Here is a 17,428-nt window from a genome sequence, read left to right on the forward strand (position 1 = left end):
CGCTGCCACTGAACGTAAAAACATGGAGACACCACATGGCAGCAGCACCGAGCTTACCCGCTCCATGGAGATATGAATGATATGAACGGCTCATTCAGAGCTGAAAGGAACACTTCACTTTGTTGATGGGGGGATTACTGATTAATGAAAAACAGACTTTTGAACCAAATAATCGATTTTCGTGAATAGATAACAGGAGAAGTTACACAATGTACCTTTAAGTTTCATACTATATTTCTCTCCCTCTGCTCCTCTCAGCCCCGTCCCTGAGATCCACTGGAAGAAGTTGTCAGAAGAGATGTCACCCAATCACGAGATGGCCGGGTCTCACCTGCACCTGTACAACGTCCAGCCTGAAGACAGCGGCACCTACCGCTGTGAGGCCGTCAACTCCAGAGGAAAGGACTACCACACCGCACGTGTTTCTGTGGAAGGTAACGAGTTTATCACGACGGCCTCGTTCTCCTAAAACATTTCAGTGAATACTCACGGTAGCTTTACAGAAAGTCTTTATCAGCTTTGTTAATTCTCTGCGAGGCACAATGAGGGATAGATTCACCGCTCTATTCTTATCACTACCTAGCACACTTTCTCAGGTCTTTCTTTTTTTAGAACTGACACTTACCTTTAATGCCTCAAGTATCACCCCCATATCAGCTCTAGGGTTATTCACTATAGCTTTGTAGTTTTCTCAAATATTTTCCTGTAAACACTTTAACTGTGATTCTTCTCATTTGCAGCTAATCCTGAGTGGGTGGGCACATCACCAGCACAGAGAAAGACCTAGGCAGCGAGTACACTATGTCTTGTGTAGCCAGTGGCAAACCTAAACCACGCATCAGCTGGTTGAAAAATGGAGAACCGGTAATCTTCAAACTCAACAAGTCTTTATATCCTCCTCTAACTTGAACAACTTCACTAACTGTGGCTGTATATTTAGTGGGAGCTCAGTTTGCTGTAGCATCCCGGGGTTTTCCAGTAGCACAGCAGTGACAGGAAGCTGGCACTGCTGGTGCACATCATGTCAGGGGAAAGTATCTGTTGTTGTTGAGTGGGAGCCAGCCAGCACGGTTGTGTAACCCTCCATAGAAACAACTGTCATCGGCTCTAAAAAAAAAAAAAATACCCAGGAGAGTTGCAGCTAATGACGGCAGAGTGGGGGAGGTTGTTTGATACATGCTGCTGGATACATCATTATGTATTAATGAAATCTCCTCCCAGTCAAATGAACTGATTGTCATCTATACCTCTGTGGATGTCAACAATCAACAGTTAATCCTGTGCTTGTTAATCTAATTGAACTGTATGAAAATGATGAAATGTGGAGCGGTGATATTAAAACGATGTCATTTTACACAGCTTGACAGGAGAGAGATGAGGTTCAGCAGCCTGACGTTCGATGATTCAGGGATGTATCAGTGCATAGCGGAGAATCACCACGGAGTCATCTATGCCAATGCCGAGCTGCGTGTGTTTGGTGAGTCAAACTTTGGCTGCAGCGACAACACAAATGGCTTCATCAGAGATTTAAAGGTCATTTGCTGGAGCTCATTAGGCTATATGCAGCGCTATGACAGATTTAATCAAGAGAAAAACACTTTTATACTGATGAAAACACTTTTTTTTCTCTTTTTCTTCCTTTTTTTCCCCTTTTAATAATTTAATAATTGTTGTTTTAAATCATTTTTATTTATCTATTTATTTATTAACTTTTTTCCATTCCATTACTCTCTTGATATAGGTGTCATGTCATTATTACTGTTATTATGATCATCATGATTAATGAAATTTAATGAAAAAACATCTGATACAGGATATAGATCCTCTACCATCAGACTCAAAATAATAACAACATACAGAATTTAAACACAAATCTACCAACCCATACATAATGTCACTTAAATACATATAACAGAATAACCCCCCCAAAAAATCTCCCACATTACCTCAAAGAAAAACTACAAAAAAGAAACAAAAAATAGAAAAAAAAATTCATACCCTCGCTTTGTAATTATAAAAAGTCCTTATTTGACCAACAGTGATCAAGTCTATTTATGTTAATTAGTAACATAATTTATTATTCTTGTGAGTATTGTAGTATTATTCAGTATATGTACACATGAGAGGGTATGTTTTTTGTGTATGTGCATGTATGATATAAAGAAAAAAACCCACATGCATGAAATTATCTGAAAATGACTAATGGTCATTAAAAGTAGCACGCACAATATGTTATTATCAGTCCACTACTCACTTTTATGAATTGAAAATGTGTCATAAATGTATGCATGCCTGCAGTTAATGCATATTCTACTACGTTTGTGATGAATAATCCATACTGTCCCTCCTCAGCCTGCGCTCCCACGTTTGAACACAACCCAGTGAAGAGAGTCCTGGCAGCTAAAAACGGCCGGGTGGTGATCGCATGTCGACCCAAAGCTGCCCCGAAGCCAGACTTCTCCTGGAGCAAAGACACGGAGCTGCTGTCCAACTCCAGCAGGTGAGCGGCCTGCACCTTGTCCCTTTGTCCTCCGATCTGCAAATATACAGCGGCCTGTCGGTCTTCATCCACTGCGATTGGTTCCTCGTGGAGGGGTTAGTTATTTTTTGTAGTTTTTAATGCAAATATCAAACTTAGTCTGTGAGACACATCTGGGTCACATTAGCACAATCTTGGATATCATAATCTGAGAATGTAATGTCTCAGTACCAGCCAGACGCTTGGAATATTATAGCGATTTAGTGGATCAAAATAAGCTGTGGATATCCTATATACTGAACACCAGCACATTCTGGGTTTTTTTTTGTTTCGCTGTCTCTCACTGGTTGACATTAAGCTCATCAGCCTGGTCAGACTGGATGTGTACACCCCCCCACCTTGCATTCCTCTCTCTGACACACACAAAAAAAGAAGCCTCATCTGGAAGCTCTGAGACCCCAGAACTCGTCCCCCCCCAGCCTACACACACTCCCATTCACCACAGAGAGGAGGAGCAGCAGCCAAATTATCATGCAGCATATGCCTCCTCGTTCTCTCTCCGCGGCTGCCGTCTGCGTGAGAGAGGGGTGTGGAGCGGTGACGGGGCCTTGGCACGATGCTGTTTGTCATGCACGAAAATGAAATATGCAGAGAAAATGAATCAAACATTGTTGCCTTTGCCTTTAGCACAATTTAACGTTGCTTCTTGCAAAGTACGGTCAAGTTCACTCACTGTTTCTCAGAGAGCCAGTATAGTGTAGTATAGTATATCCATTAGGGTACTGGCAGACATTCAGAGCGCTTTCATCATTTTTCATCATCACCCACACATATCAATGGAATAACATTCCCTGGACTTTTGACCTTCATATTGTGCTGAATATTTTATACCATATAGCGCTTTCTCCTCAGTGTGAATTCTTTTCTCTCCTCAGGGTGTTCATCTGGGAGGATGGGAGCCTGGAGATCCTCAACGTGACGCGAGCGGATGAGGGCAGGTATACCTGCTTCGCCGAGAATGACCGGGGCAAAGCCAACAGCACAGGGTCTCTGTCGGTTACAGGCAAGTTCCAGCAAATGAACAATGCTTAACTAATTATTATCTTTATGCCTCTTTTTTTCCTTCTCTGATGCTTCCAGGACAGTTGGTGTTGCTTTGACTGATGTCAGCCTGGCTGGCAATCATTCCTGTCACTCCCCCGTCCCACCAAACCTTCCTGACCTCCAAATGTCTACGGTTGTTGAATTATGTCCATGTGAGCAGAGTGACAGTATACAGGCTATTGGTACTGGAGATACTCAGTGTTCACCCCAAGGGCAAAGGCGGGATGGGATTTCTTTAGATCAGATGTGATAAGACAAGGGCTGAGTCTTCACCACTGTTCAATGAAAAACGAGGTCTTGATTTATAACCATGTAGAGATGGTTAGATTGAAGAGAAAATAATTACATTGGTTAGGATGGTTCTTTTTTTTTTTTTTTTTTAGACGTGCAATTTTAGCTGTCAAACATTTTAGTGGAATTAAAGCTCTTTTCTGCCCTCTCCTGGACATCTGCAGGTACTGATTTCACTGAACAGCAGAGATCTCTAAACCATGTCACTGCTCCAGATTCCCCTTTTTTTCATTCCACCCTTTTTGCCTGTAACTTTCCTACATTGAATCCAATTTCCTGATAATAACCCAGGGCTGATGTATTCAGAGAGAGCGGACCGATCATCGACAGGGATCAACAATCAATCATCAACACTGATCTCCTCGACATCCTGTGTTGTTTCTTTCCCCCAGAGTCCACAAAGATCACCTTGGCGCCGGCTAATGCTGATGTTAAAGTGGGTGAGAACGCCTGGATGCAGTGCGCCGCGTCACATGACTCCACTCTGGACATCACCTTCATCTGGTCCCTGGACGGCAGAGTCCTCGACCTGCACAAGGACAGCCAACATTATGAACGCACCCTGGTAAGACGCTGTAATATAAGTTGATGGGGATTTTTTATGTTTTTTTATTGCAAAATTGATAGTTTAATTCAGTTTCAACATATAGCCTTTACAATCATCAATCAATCAATCAATCAATCAATCAATCAATCAATCAATCAATCAATCAATCAATCAATCAATCAATCAATCAATCAATAGGAAACACCCATGTCAGTTCTGTAGGCTACTTTCTCTCTAACATTCATTTTTTCAGCTGACGTTTTTAAAGAGAAATTAAAGGGATAGTTCACCCAAAATTGAAACTCATTATCTACTCACCGTCATGTGGACTAAGGGCTGGGAGAAGTTTCAGAGTCCTCCGTGGCTTCTCTGAGTTACAGGGGGTCTCGGCGTAGCAGTGCATGTCCATATGACAGTTGCAAATGGATACCAACTGTCTTCGTAACAAAAAGACACACCAAAAAACATCCAAATACCTCCATGCTGCTCGTATGTAATGTCCGTCTTGTATTGAAGCCCCGAAATGCGAAATTGTCCCGAAAAAAAAAACAAGTCTATATTTCAAGCTTGTTTGTAGCGGAAGCTCCTCTTCCCGGTTCGTCCAAATTTGACGAACCGGGAAGAGGAGCTTCCAGAAGCTTCCGCTAGAAACAAGCTTGAGATATAGACTTATTTCATTTTTTTCGGGACAATTTCGCATTTCGGGGCTTCAATACAAGACGGACATTACATACGAGCAGCATGGAGGTATTTGGATGTTTTTTGGTGTGTCTTTTTGTTACGAAGACAGTTGGTATCCATTTGCAACCGTTATATGGACATGCACTGCTACGCCGAGACCCCCTGTAACTCAGAGAAGCCACGGAGGACTCTGAAACTTCTCCCAGCCCTTAGTCCACATGAGGGTGAGTAGATAATGAGCGAAATTTCAATTTTGGGTGAACTATCCCTTTAACATTAGTAACCAGAGTTTTGTATAGTAACACCATCTTTTCCCTGACTGCAAAGTCTCAGATTTAGCCTGGAGTTTATCCATGTCACATCATATTTGAGGTTGGACTGATGTCGGCAGCATTTTCACTGGAATACCTGAAATGGAAAAGTACTGCCTGTCTTATATGAATATGACTCTAAAAGCCATTTCCCTGTCTAAGTGGAATAGTGCATTGTGTATCAGCTGAATAGCAATTCTGACCAACATTCATTATTGTCAACATGACCTACTCTCTCTCTTAGTGCAGCTCTAACCATAAGCCCGTGGTTAGCATTTCTCATTTGTCACCCTGCCCGCTAGGCAAACGCCACAGTATGATTATGATTGATGATATCCCATTTTTGTGTACAAGGAGGATTTTCCCCTCGTAAAGATGGGGTCCAGTTCCACCTCATACTGGCTGTGTGGTATTAACAAAACCAAAGCAGTCATGCATTTAAAGCAAATTAAAGTAGATGTCTGTGGTTTTTACCTTTTCACAGTGAGACCGCAGTCTGAAGCAAACGCTGTGTGGAGCTTGGCATTTCTTGACGGGGGAAGAGGTGACGGCCCTTTAGCTGAAGCTGCACGTCCGTTTTACCTAATTGGTTGATATTTCAGTCCCTCTGCTCTTGCAGGTGACTGAAATAATTATCTGCTCGTTCCCAGATGAGTTTCAGGCTGAGTGAGAACACGATCATCATTTCCTTTGACGGGCAGGAGCAGCAGGAGCACTTTGCCTCATGATGAATCACGTTTTGTTCACTCCTAAATGAGCTGTTGTCTGCTTTGTTGTTTTATGCAGAACGGGAGCTCGAACGGCGAGCTGCTGATTAAAACCGTCCAGCTCAGGCACGCCGGCCGCTACAGCTGCACCGCACAGACCCCGGTTGACAACATCACGGCCTCGGCCAACCTCGTTGTCAGGGGTGAGTCACGACTGGTGTAATTATGAATATTCATATAGTCATGTCCAAAATATCTGAAAAGCCCACACACTATTCTCTGCCTGAAATTATAACTTTTTTTTTTTAGTTTAGAGGTTTCTGTTTTTTGGTCTCCTACAGTAACTGGTTTGAAGTCTGCAGGATGGTGGTGATGTCACTAACCAGGATTAAGTATTTGTGTCAAAATGTGAGGAGAGTTGATGGTTTTTTGGGAACAGTAACTCAAATCTGATGAAATGGCAAAGAAATAGATTCCTTGTCTGGTGCTAAATTCTAACATATAAAAGATAAAATATTGAAAGATGTTTATTAAACCATAATTACCATTCATTTATCAATCATTTCACAATCTAGAGAAATACTTTATAAATTTGAAGTTTTCAGAGGCTTTAATTCTGTTGACTCCATTTAACTGAACAGGAAAAAAATATCACAGTTCACCAGACACATTTCTAAATTACTCATTAAAACTTTCTACAGCTGTCATTGTCAGAACACAAAATCCACAACTGGAGAGTGCATGTGTGTGTGAAAAGACAGAGAAGATACGGAGAGAGACAGCACAAGTGCTGCATGTTCTCAGCGTTACCAGACCGTAGCCTGTTTTGCCGGATAATCTGTCAATCTGAAGACTTCATGTGAAAGAGAGGGAGGGAACGAGAAAGAGGAAAGCTAGGAGGAAGTGAGATGTGTCCTTATGCAGGAGAGACAGATCGCACACAGAGAACACTAACTATCTGCCTCCACCACACTGAAAAGAAGATGCATTCAGACACTAAAACTGTCTCCAGCTTCTCCAAGAAGAGTGAGAAAGTCAACTCAAGCACCTATGTGGCCTCTAGATCACATAGTTAGGCTCAGTGCTGGCACATTGCAAATGAGTTCATAGTTATTAAAAACATCCAGTTGGCTAACTAAGAAGATAAACTGTGCACCTTCTGTTTCAGAGTCATAATAACAAGCTGTTGTTGTGGTTGCATTATTAAACACAGCACTAGACCTAATTAAACTGAACAGAACAAGTGATGCTTCTGTACCATTAACAAGTGTTGTGAATAGAGTGTCAACTCCCACTTGCCTTCATTATAGTAGAATAAAGCAGCATGTTTTTAAAGAGTTAAAGGGATAGTTCACCCAAAATTCAAATTTACGGGGGGTCCGCGGAGCAGTATTTGTCCATATAATGGTTGTCAATGGATACCAACTTTCTTCGTCCAAAAAGACACACCAAAAAACATCCAAATACCTCCATACTGCTCGTCTGTAATGTCCCTCTTGTATTGAAGCCCCGACATGAGAAATTGTTTGCACTGACACAGGAAGAGCAGTGAACCAGACACTGGGAGCTTCCGCTACAAACAAGCTTAAAATATAGACTTATTTAATTTTTTTTGGAACAATTTCTCATGTCGGGGCTTCAATACAAGAGACATTACAGACGAGCAGTATGGAGGTATTTGGATGTTTTTTGGTGTGTCTTTTTGGACGAAGAAAGTTGGTATCCATTGACAACCATTATATGGACAAATACTGCTGCGCGGACCCCCCCGTAACTCAGAGAAGGAACGGAGGACTCTGAAAATTCTCACAGCTCTTAGTTGACATGAGGGTGAGTAGATAATGAGATGAAATTTGAATTTTGGGTGAACTATCCCTTTAAGAGAGCATCGCTGCTACTTATTGATTGTGTAATGCATGGTGATCAGATTTGGCGACTAGCACGTTTTTCCTCCTCTCAACACATCATTTCGTTACAGATTTCAATACTCGTTCTTCCAGCCGTATACAGATATAATCACACACAAAATGAACCCTGCCACACATCCGTGGTATTCTGTCTGTCGTTACTGTATTTCACCCCCTGGATGATTCACCGGGCTTTGTTTTCACCCTCCACTTCCTGATGAGTGAGAGCTTGCCTTACAGCCCTCCCCTCAGGTTCTTGCAACAGGCCCAGCGTTGGCGGACAAAGGCTCTCTTCACATAGGAAACCAAGAACTCTAGCAGTCATCTGGCTGCCAGTGATCCCTGCTGTGCCCTGGGTGTGCTGCCACCGCCGCCGCTGCTTTCAGAGCAGCTGCTGACAGACGGCCAGGTGAACGGCACAGTGGCTGACTGTGACGTCTCCCCGAGTGGAACCAAAACACAGACACACAGGCCCAGGGCCGCTCCTAATGGAGTGCCAAATGCCAGCGGTCCGGAGCGCAGCAAGGGAGAGATGAAAGACGAGCATTTATCACAGCAGATGAGGAAGCAGATCTGCTTCAGGAGATTGTCCGAGCTAAAAAACACAGCTCTGCACCTGTAGCTTGTTATTAGTGGGGATTTGAGATAGAGAGAGGAGTTGTTTTCATTTGATGGGTGTGTGTGTGTTTTTGTAGCGTAACGTTACAGCGCTGCCCTGGAACAAGTGTTGAAATGTGGCCATGTTAACTCAACTGTCTGTGAATTACCAGAACTATTCATAAACTTTATTAAATTCGGTTTCTGGGATACAGTGTGTCATTGATGCTTATCAGTTCAAATACACACTCTGACACAATATTTTGCAGGCTTAAAAAAGTCAGTGCAATGATTCATCCCTGCATTGAATTATGATAAACTAGATTTCCCTCCCTCTCTGTCTTTTAGAGGACAGACCAAGCTTAAGGGCTGTCCAGATTTGGCGCTCTAATCGAATAACTCGTCTCTGCTCATATTCATGACTTGGAAAAAGTAAATCCTGGCTGATTTCAGATGCTGTGGGTTGGGAGGCTAACACTGACACAGTCTGGGTTTTCTATTAGACCATTTTTATGTTTCAAAGCAAGAATCAGGAGGAGCAGGAGAACCAAGAGAAATACTGTATTCAAAAGCTTTTGCTTAAGCTTCACTTCATATGTGTCAATGGCTCTAAGCTCTAACGCCTTAATCCATCAGTCTCCTGAAAAGACACGACCAAGAGAAAACGGAAGGGCTTTGATGTGTCTGTGTTTCATATGTATCAAGGAAAAGAAGAAATAAAAAAAAATGTTAAATGACTCAGGACTTTTACCGCATGAGTCTGAAGGACGAAGGAGGTCACTGTCTGCCTGAGGGACAAGTCAAACTGCACAGCTCTGCAGCCACACCTCCGCTCAGCCATCAAAACAACACCTTTAACTCGTCTCTTGTTCCTTTCTTTCTTTCTTTCTTTTCCCCCAGGTCCCCCCGGCCCTCCTGGTGGGGTGCGACTGATAGACAAAACTGACAAGAGTGTAACGTTGCAGTGGAGCCGTGGAGCAGACAACCACAGCCCCATCTCCAAATATACTGTCCAGTACAGGGACTCCTTCTCAAAGGACGTCTGGAAAACGCCACTACATGTGAGTACTACTCATACCGGTTGGTCAAATAAACACTGTTACCGTAATGCTGAGCCGACTCTGGTGATATAATAATTCGGGACATGCCACATAGTGATATTGTCGGCCTACATGGTAGTTAATGTCTCGTAAAAATGCCTTAATTGTAACGTAGCCGTGCCTCAGACACTTAAATATAGGAATGGGATCCCAAAACGGAACTTCATTATTGTTTTAAGGATATTTCTGTTAAATTGCAGGACAGGACAGGACAGGACAGTACAACCTGCACTGCATAATGTTGACATGTGTGCATTTCTGTCTAGCTCCTGCAGATGTAGAGGGCAATGCTGAGACAGCCACAGTGGTGGATTTATTCCCCTGGACAGAATATGAGTTCAGGGTGATTTCCACCAACACTCTCGGGACCGGAGAGCCAAGCAGCCCGTCACCTAAAGACAAAACCCTGGCGGCAGGTAAGACTGTGTCCTGACTGCAGGCTGAGCCAGAGTACATAAGATTTATAGGTCAGAGTAACTTTAAAGGTCATGGAAATGCAGTGCTACAGTCCAGTTTTCCATTCTGATATTTATTCATCATTTTATTATAGCACTGTTTACTTATGTTAAGTATTGCTGTAGGAATGAGTCAGCATAAATCCCATCATGCTATGCTTCCTACAGCAGAAACATGCTGCCAAACTCACCACACAAACCTCTACAAATGAGCACTTTGCAGAAACTGTATACTGAAATTCAATTATAAAATGGAAATCACAGGCCTACAGTGACCTCGCTTAAAAAAATAATCATCATTTGAGAGTGAGCTATTAGACTCGAAGCAAAACAAGAGAAGTTTTGCCCCTCTGTTTCCCCCCGGTGGCAGGGTTCCCACATGGACATTAAGGTGTTGCATTTGGCTCCGGAGAAGACATTGATATTGTATTTGCAGAGGAAGGATGTTTCAGTAGTGCTGCCAGGGATCGCTTGCAGCCTGTGTGGGTTGGCGTTGTTTGTGTGGGTTTTTTAGCATGTGGGCTCTGAGTTTTTGTTCTTGCCGTCTCATTGTAGTTCCTGTGGTGGCGCCCTCGGACGTCGGCGGGGGCGGAGGAACCAGCAGAGAACTGACCATCACATGGACGGTAGGTTTGGACTTTCCACTGGACACGGGGTTGACAAGTTTACAAGTTCATGTAAAAACAGTCGGCTGCTTTTACATGCCACCCACATAAAGTAACCTGTCAATACAAATAACAAAGTTGTTCAGGTAAATTATTCAAACAAATTAAAATGTAGGTAACACTTTATTTGATGCCTATCTCTATAATGCATTATAACCATACTTATAATGAGTAATAATGCAGTTATAGCACTGTATAACTATAGTTATAAACACTCATAAATTATCATAAGGCTTTATAACAATAAGCATTATACATTATAGAGCATTATAACTCTATTATAATACTTGACCTTATAAGCCATTATAAAAATGTTCTAGTATGATGTGTTATGCTTATTGTTATAAAGCCTTATAATAATTCTATTATAACAATTATAACACATTATAACTATATTTATAATGCATTATCGATGTTGGCATTGTCAGCGAGTTACTAACAATTATAACGTAAATACCTGACCTTATAAGTCATGATAAAAAGCTTTATAGTGTGTTATGATTATTGTTATAAAGCATTATGATAATTTATGAGTGTTTATAACTATAGTTAGTCAGTGCTGTAACTGCATTATAACTCATTATAAGTATGGTTATAATGCGTTATAAAGACCTATTTATTCAGGAAAGCCTTCTGCTAAATTTTAGTACACTCATTGTCTTTTCTTAACTTTTCTTAACTTGTGTCCCTTTTTAAATTAAGCTTGTACTGTAGCACTTGAGATTGCTTAAATGTAAAGTGCATTATAAATAAAATGTTTATTATTATTATTATTATTATTATTATTATTATTATTATAGAGATGGGCTTCAAATAAAGTATTACCAAAATGTAAGTACAGAGAAACCACTTGTTGCAGAATTCAAGTTAATGCAATGCAAGTCTAATTTGAATAGACTTTGATAGGAAGTCAGCGATGAGAGTTTTGGAGGAGGTGCAGTGTGGTACTGAACAAGTGCAAATTAAAAATGTGGATGAGAACGGTCCAACCTGAGTACAGCACACCACAGAACGTGTAGAGGAAGTAAAGAAGAAGCAGCACTGGGCAAAACAAAACAAACACTATCAACAGAAATCAATGACTGAGCTGAATTATTATCCTCCGTTTCCCTGCTGCAGCTGTTGATAAATTAACTCTCATGTGTAAATTGCCCTTTGCTCAGCTGAGGCATGGCCGTTCAATTCCAGAGAGCTGGAGGATGAGGCGATGTGTTTAGGGGTTAGCGATGCAGGCTTGTCTTGCTGGACATATGGTGCGATGATAAAGCAAGGGTGCCAGCAGAGGAAATGAGGCATAAGGACAGATTAAGAGGGACGACCAAGCAACCGGTCACAAGTCTTTATAAATCACTGTGTTCCGTCATGTTCCTGTGCAACATGTAAACATCATTTGGTTACTCGAGTTAACCCTTTCTGAATACCGTCATTAATCCTGCTACACTGGACAAGCATAAGTGGATGATTCAATAATATGACATGATGTATGGTGTGAAATGTGACAGGATTGAGACTTTAATTCCAGGCTTGAATGATGTATTGGGAAAGTAATTAACAGTAACTTCCTGTATGTTTTCTTGGCCAACAGCCTGTACAGCCACAGTATTACTATGGTCCCGATTTTGGATATATTGTGGCCTTCAAACCTCAAGACAAATTTGAGTGGAAGAGGGTGATAGTATCCAACCCACAGGCCAACCGCTATGTCCACAAAGAGTCGTCCATCCGTCCCTCAACGGAGTTTGAAGTCAAAGTTAAAGCGTTTAACACTGAAGGAGAGGGACCCTACAGCCTGACAGCCATCATTTACTCAGCACAGGATGGTAAGCACTCACAGCTCCTACTCAACACTGAAGCACGGGTGTGGGAATGTGCCAAACTGATCTCAGAGCAGTGTCACAGATCGACCCGGTCCTCTTTTCACAGCATCTCAGGCAACAGGGGAATCCTTCAATATGCCGACACTCTGCTATTTCAGTCTGTCAGTGACAGCTACTTATCAGCACCAGTGTTTTCGCTGGAGTAGGACCCATTTAATAGGAGTTCTCATGTGTAGTTGTGAGGAATTTTAATACCCCTTGAAAGTCAACCCATCTTCTCCTGTCTCTCTTTCCTTGCGGGGGGATTATCATGATCTATGTAGCATGAACCATAAAGCTGATAATTCGCCCAAGGATGCAAAGCATTTAGCCTTGTTATTAACTTTCACTGACAGACAGTTGAGATAACCACTGGCAACCCAGACACGATAGGTTACAGAGATTCCCCCATTGTCATGGTAACGCACTCTGGGAAAAAACGCATGCTGTAGAGTAGAGTCTGTGTTTTTCTAGCCAACTTTAAAACGTCTCTCCCTCTGTCACTGGGGTGTACGTCGGCGGGGCGACCGTTTGTAACTGTAACTGCATGCTTGTTGTGCAGCATTGTTTTTCTGCATCACTCTGTGTTTAACACAGTGACAGTTATGTGATGGGCTGTTGGTTCAAGGCCCAGTGGGACAATTTAACATTCAAGGACAGATTCCTGGCAGAGGCCACTTACACACACTGACTGGACCATAAGTCACAGAAGAGTGCGATAGCCTAGTGAAGGAACGAGGGCCAAGAGGGATGTCTCTCACTTTTTTTTTGTGTTGCCTCTACAATGATTAATTCACTTTACTAAAACGATGCATAAGCACCACTGAGTGAAAAATGGCATTAGTAAAGCCAATGGACTCAAATCAGGAAGCAATAGATGGTTTATGGTCAGGGTAATGGATCCATTAGTTTGTGTGGTGCATATTCACGCACATTAAATATGCTGTGTTGGAGTTTTGTGAATGCAATGTAGAAATTAGCGCTGAAGGGCATGTCCTTGAAACGGTTCTCCTACTGCGCTGTAACCTATTTATCACAGTGTGTGCTGTGTCTCCCCTCAGCTCCATCTGAAGCTCCTGCAAGTGTTGACGGAAAAGCTCTCTCCGCCACAGAGGCCATCGTGTGGTGGTTGCCCCTCACAGAGAGCAATATTGATGGATACCAGGTCAGCAGAAAGTTAAACTGTGGCATGCTGGGGAAAAAAACACAAGATAAACTATGGTTCAGGTCATGTAGCATCTAAAAACCTGTTTTTGTAGCACTGAATACTGCACATAGAGGTTTTGCACCTGCTAGTTTCTATGAATTTGCTTTTTTAAATCCATTTTTGTTTTTCTTTTTTAATTTTTTAAACCTTCCCTTGTGCTGCCCTACAAAGGCAAAGTGCAATATCTGCATTTTTTCAAAAAAAAAATTTGAGCAATCAAAAGTGTGGCATATTCTCTTTAATCTGGTAGAATTTGATATTGGTACTGCTAACATTTCCAGAGTTATTGGGCTTTTAATTTTGCTGTCCATCCAAAAAAGCACTGTGAAACCAAGGCAAAGTGCCGTATCTGCAAAGAGTATTGTTCTCCCTACATTCTATAATTTACTCTATATTTCCATTGGAGTAAAACCAAGGCAAAGTGCCGTATCTGTAGCTAATACCAAGCCAAGGTGCAGTATCTGCACCAAAACCAAGGCAAAAGTGCAGTTCAAAACGTTCAAAATTGGTCAGAAAGACAAACTGCAAAATACATTTAATTTAGTCCACCTTTATCTAATAAATTATAGACTTGGTAGTTATTCATAATTTGATGCTTAAACCTGACAATGAAAAACACAAAAAGCTGTTTTTCTCAGTTCTGCATTTTACAGATACTGCACTTTGCCTTTGTAGGGCAGTATAAATCGGTGCACACAAGTGCTGTGAAACAAGATTTTCGATCCTTCCCATCTCACCTTTGTGCCTCAGGTGAAGTACTGGAGGAATCAGGAAGACGGTGAGGGTGGGGCTCAGAAGGTGGTGGTGCCCGGCAAGGAGAACCACACCAGGCTGGAGGCTATGAAGCCAGACTCCCATTACCTCATTGAGGTCCGGGGCTACAACTCTGCAGGATACGGGCCGCCCAGCAAGCACCTCCGGGTCCACACCAAGAAACCTCGTATGTAATGTCTGAAGCAGTTTAGTAACAACCAGCAGGGTGTGCATGGAAAACAGTCTCTTTGGTGAAATTGTATGAATTGTTTTTCCCTCACGGTTTTTTTGTGTCTTTTACCAGCTCCAAGTCGCCCTCCTAAAATAATAAGTAAAAAATTTAAGGGCCAGTCAGTATCTATTGCCTGGGAACGTGTGGAGCCGCTGGCTAGTGAGTCATCAGTAGATGGGTACAAAGTGAGTAAAGTTCAACATTTACAGGTGTATCACAATAAACTAGAACATCATGGAAAAGTCAATTTCCAGTAGTTCAAGTCAAATAGTCCCAACCAAGTATTGAGTGCATGTAGATGGACATGGACATAAAATATGTTTGTAATATTACATTTTTTTGAGACGCTGCATTTTAGGTCTTCATTAAATGTACGCCATAATCGGTAACACTTTACTTGAATAGGTATTCGTAAGATTGACATAAAACTGTCATAACAATGACATAACAGCTGTCATAAACATCAATGAATACTTCTGACAGCTGTCGTTAAGTGTCATTCGGTAAGTTATGTCACTTTTGATGCAAAGTTGACATTGTTTGAGATGTTTTTGTTCTGACAACTTGACATAAAGACAATTTAAACTGTCATAGCAGACCTAATTGCCAAACTTTAAAAATTATGTCAAGTTCTCATAACAAGGACATCTCAAATGAATGAATGAATGAATTTATTTATTTCGGTATATCAAGCTTATATAACCGAAAGGGTGTAGGTTGAAGCCAAAGCTTATATACCCCTACCCCCTTTACCTTAAAAAATTAAAATAAAATAAAATAATATATATATACGCATTAATACAATAGGATCAGATCACAGACATTTGAAATGAATCAGTACACTTAAATTTCTGATCACAACAAAATAAAGAATTGTACACAGCGCATAACCCAAAATAGTACAAAATCAACTTTGCATCAAAAGTGACATAACTTACCGAATGACACTTAACGACAGCTGTCATAAGTATTCATTGATGTTTATGACAGCTGTTATGTCATGGTTATGACAGTGTTTTGTCAATCTTATGAATACCTATTCAAGTAAAGTGTTACCCCATAATCATTACAATTAAACAAATGAGAATAAATAAAGATATGGAATGTTTCATTCTGTGTGTAATGTATCTATATAATGTATTAGTTTCATATTTTGAATTGAATTACTGACATAAATAAACTTTTCCATGATATTCCAATCATGTCTTGAGCTGCACCTGTACTTTGGTGTGGATTGTAAACTGAGGTGAAATAGCAGCTGCTGGGAACTTCACATTCATACCTCTATGTGCATGTGTGTAGGTGCTGTACAGGCAGCAGGGCCACTCCACGGGAATCCTGTACACAACAAGTAAACTCTCCATGAACCTTCCCCTGCACACAGATGGGAACTATGTGGTGGAGGTCCGGTCGCACTCAGAAGGAGGAGACGGCGCCGTGGCGCGAATCCACATCGCAGGTAACAAACACACGCCTCAGTGTGAACTTGTCCCCTTCATTCACCCTCCTGAATGATTTATAGTACAGTGGGAACATCATGACCCGTGGTTGTCAGCAAATCTGATTCATGTTTAATTAATAAAGATTTGAATTTGAGCTTCTTTCCTGACTGGTCTCAATTTTGATAAATGATTATTACAGATATTATTACAGATTACTTTAGGGGATGAGGAGGTAATGCATGAAATAATAAAAAAAAAACACAATGTTGTTGTCAACGAGAGAGGGTGGACATGTTAGTTGAAGCCCAAGGGAGCTTGCATTTTAAACAGTACAAATTACAGCCTATTTTAATCATTTTTTTGTGGCTCTAGTAAGTTGTAATCATGCTGCATGAAATGATATAAAAAATCTAACATAACAATTGGCAAATTAATTTTTTGATTATTGCTTTTTTATTTTGGTTTTTCTGAGTTCTATGATGAGTAATGACATAATCAGTTTAATTTGCCAGTTAATTATACGATATATACACATACATATATGGTATAGTGTGTGTGTGTGTATGTATATATATATATGTATATATGTATATATATATATATATATATATATATATTTATATATATATATATATAATATATATATATATATATATAATATATAATATATATATATACATACACACACACACACTATACCATATATGTATGTGTATATATCGTATAATTAACTGGCAAATTAAACTGATTATGTCATTACTCATCATAGAACTCAGAAAAACCAAAATAAAAAAGCAATAATCAAAAAATTAATTTGCCAATTGTTATGTTAGATTTTTTATATCATTTCATGCAGCATGATTACAACTTACTAGAGCCACAAAAAATTGTTAAAATAGGCTGTAATTTGTACTGTTTAAAATGCAAGCTCCTTGGGCTTCATCTAACATGTCCACCCTCTCTCGTTGACAACAACATTGTGTTTTTTTTATGATTTCATGCATTACCTCCTCATCCCCTAAAGTAATCTGTAATAATATCTGTAATAATCATTTATCAAATTGAGACCAGTCAGGAAAGAAGCTCAAATTCAA

General features: G+C 40.7%; 1 protein-coding gene and 1 pseudogene across 2 annotated transcripts in view; one reads left to right on the forward strand and one right to left on the reverse strand.

Annotated features, from left to right (window-relative positions):
• LOC310987269 (contactin-1a-like) overlaps window positions 1-17,428 on the reverse strand; it is a gene marked incomplete at its 5' end in the record, with an annotated part of 75,520 nt that overhangs the window by 21,842 nt on the left and 36,250 nt on the right.
• LOC310987188 (contactin-1a-like) lies at window positions 299-16,407 on the forward strand (annotated as a pseudogene). The gene is made up of 15 exons: window positions 299-434; window positions 741-864; window positions 1,360-1,477; window positions 2,353-2,500; window positions 3,415-3,542; window positions 4,267-4,439; window positions 6,200-6,323; window positions 9,525-9,685; window positions 9,991-10,140; window positions 10,735-10,805; window positions 12,430-12,664; window positions 13,762-13,865; window positions 14,658-14,847; window positions 14,965-15,077; window positions 16,195-16,407. The product of its transcript is annotated as a contactin-1a-like (transcript).

The sequence above is a fragment of the Trachurus trachurus genome, assembly GCF_905171665.1.
Source record: "Trachurus trachurus genome assembly, chromosome: 6".
NCBI classification, from domain to species: Eukaryota; Metazoa; Chordata; class Actinopteri; order Carangiformes; family Carangidae; genus Trachurus; species Trachurus trachurus.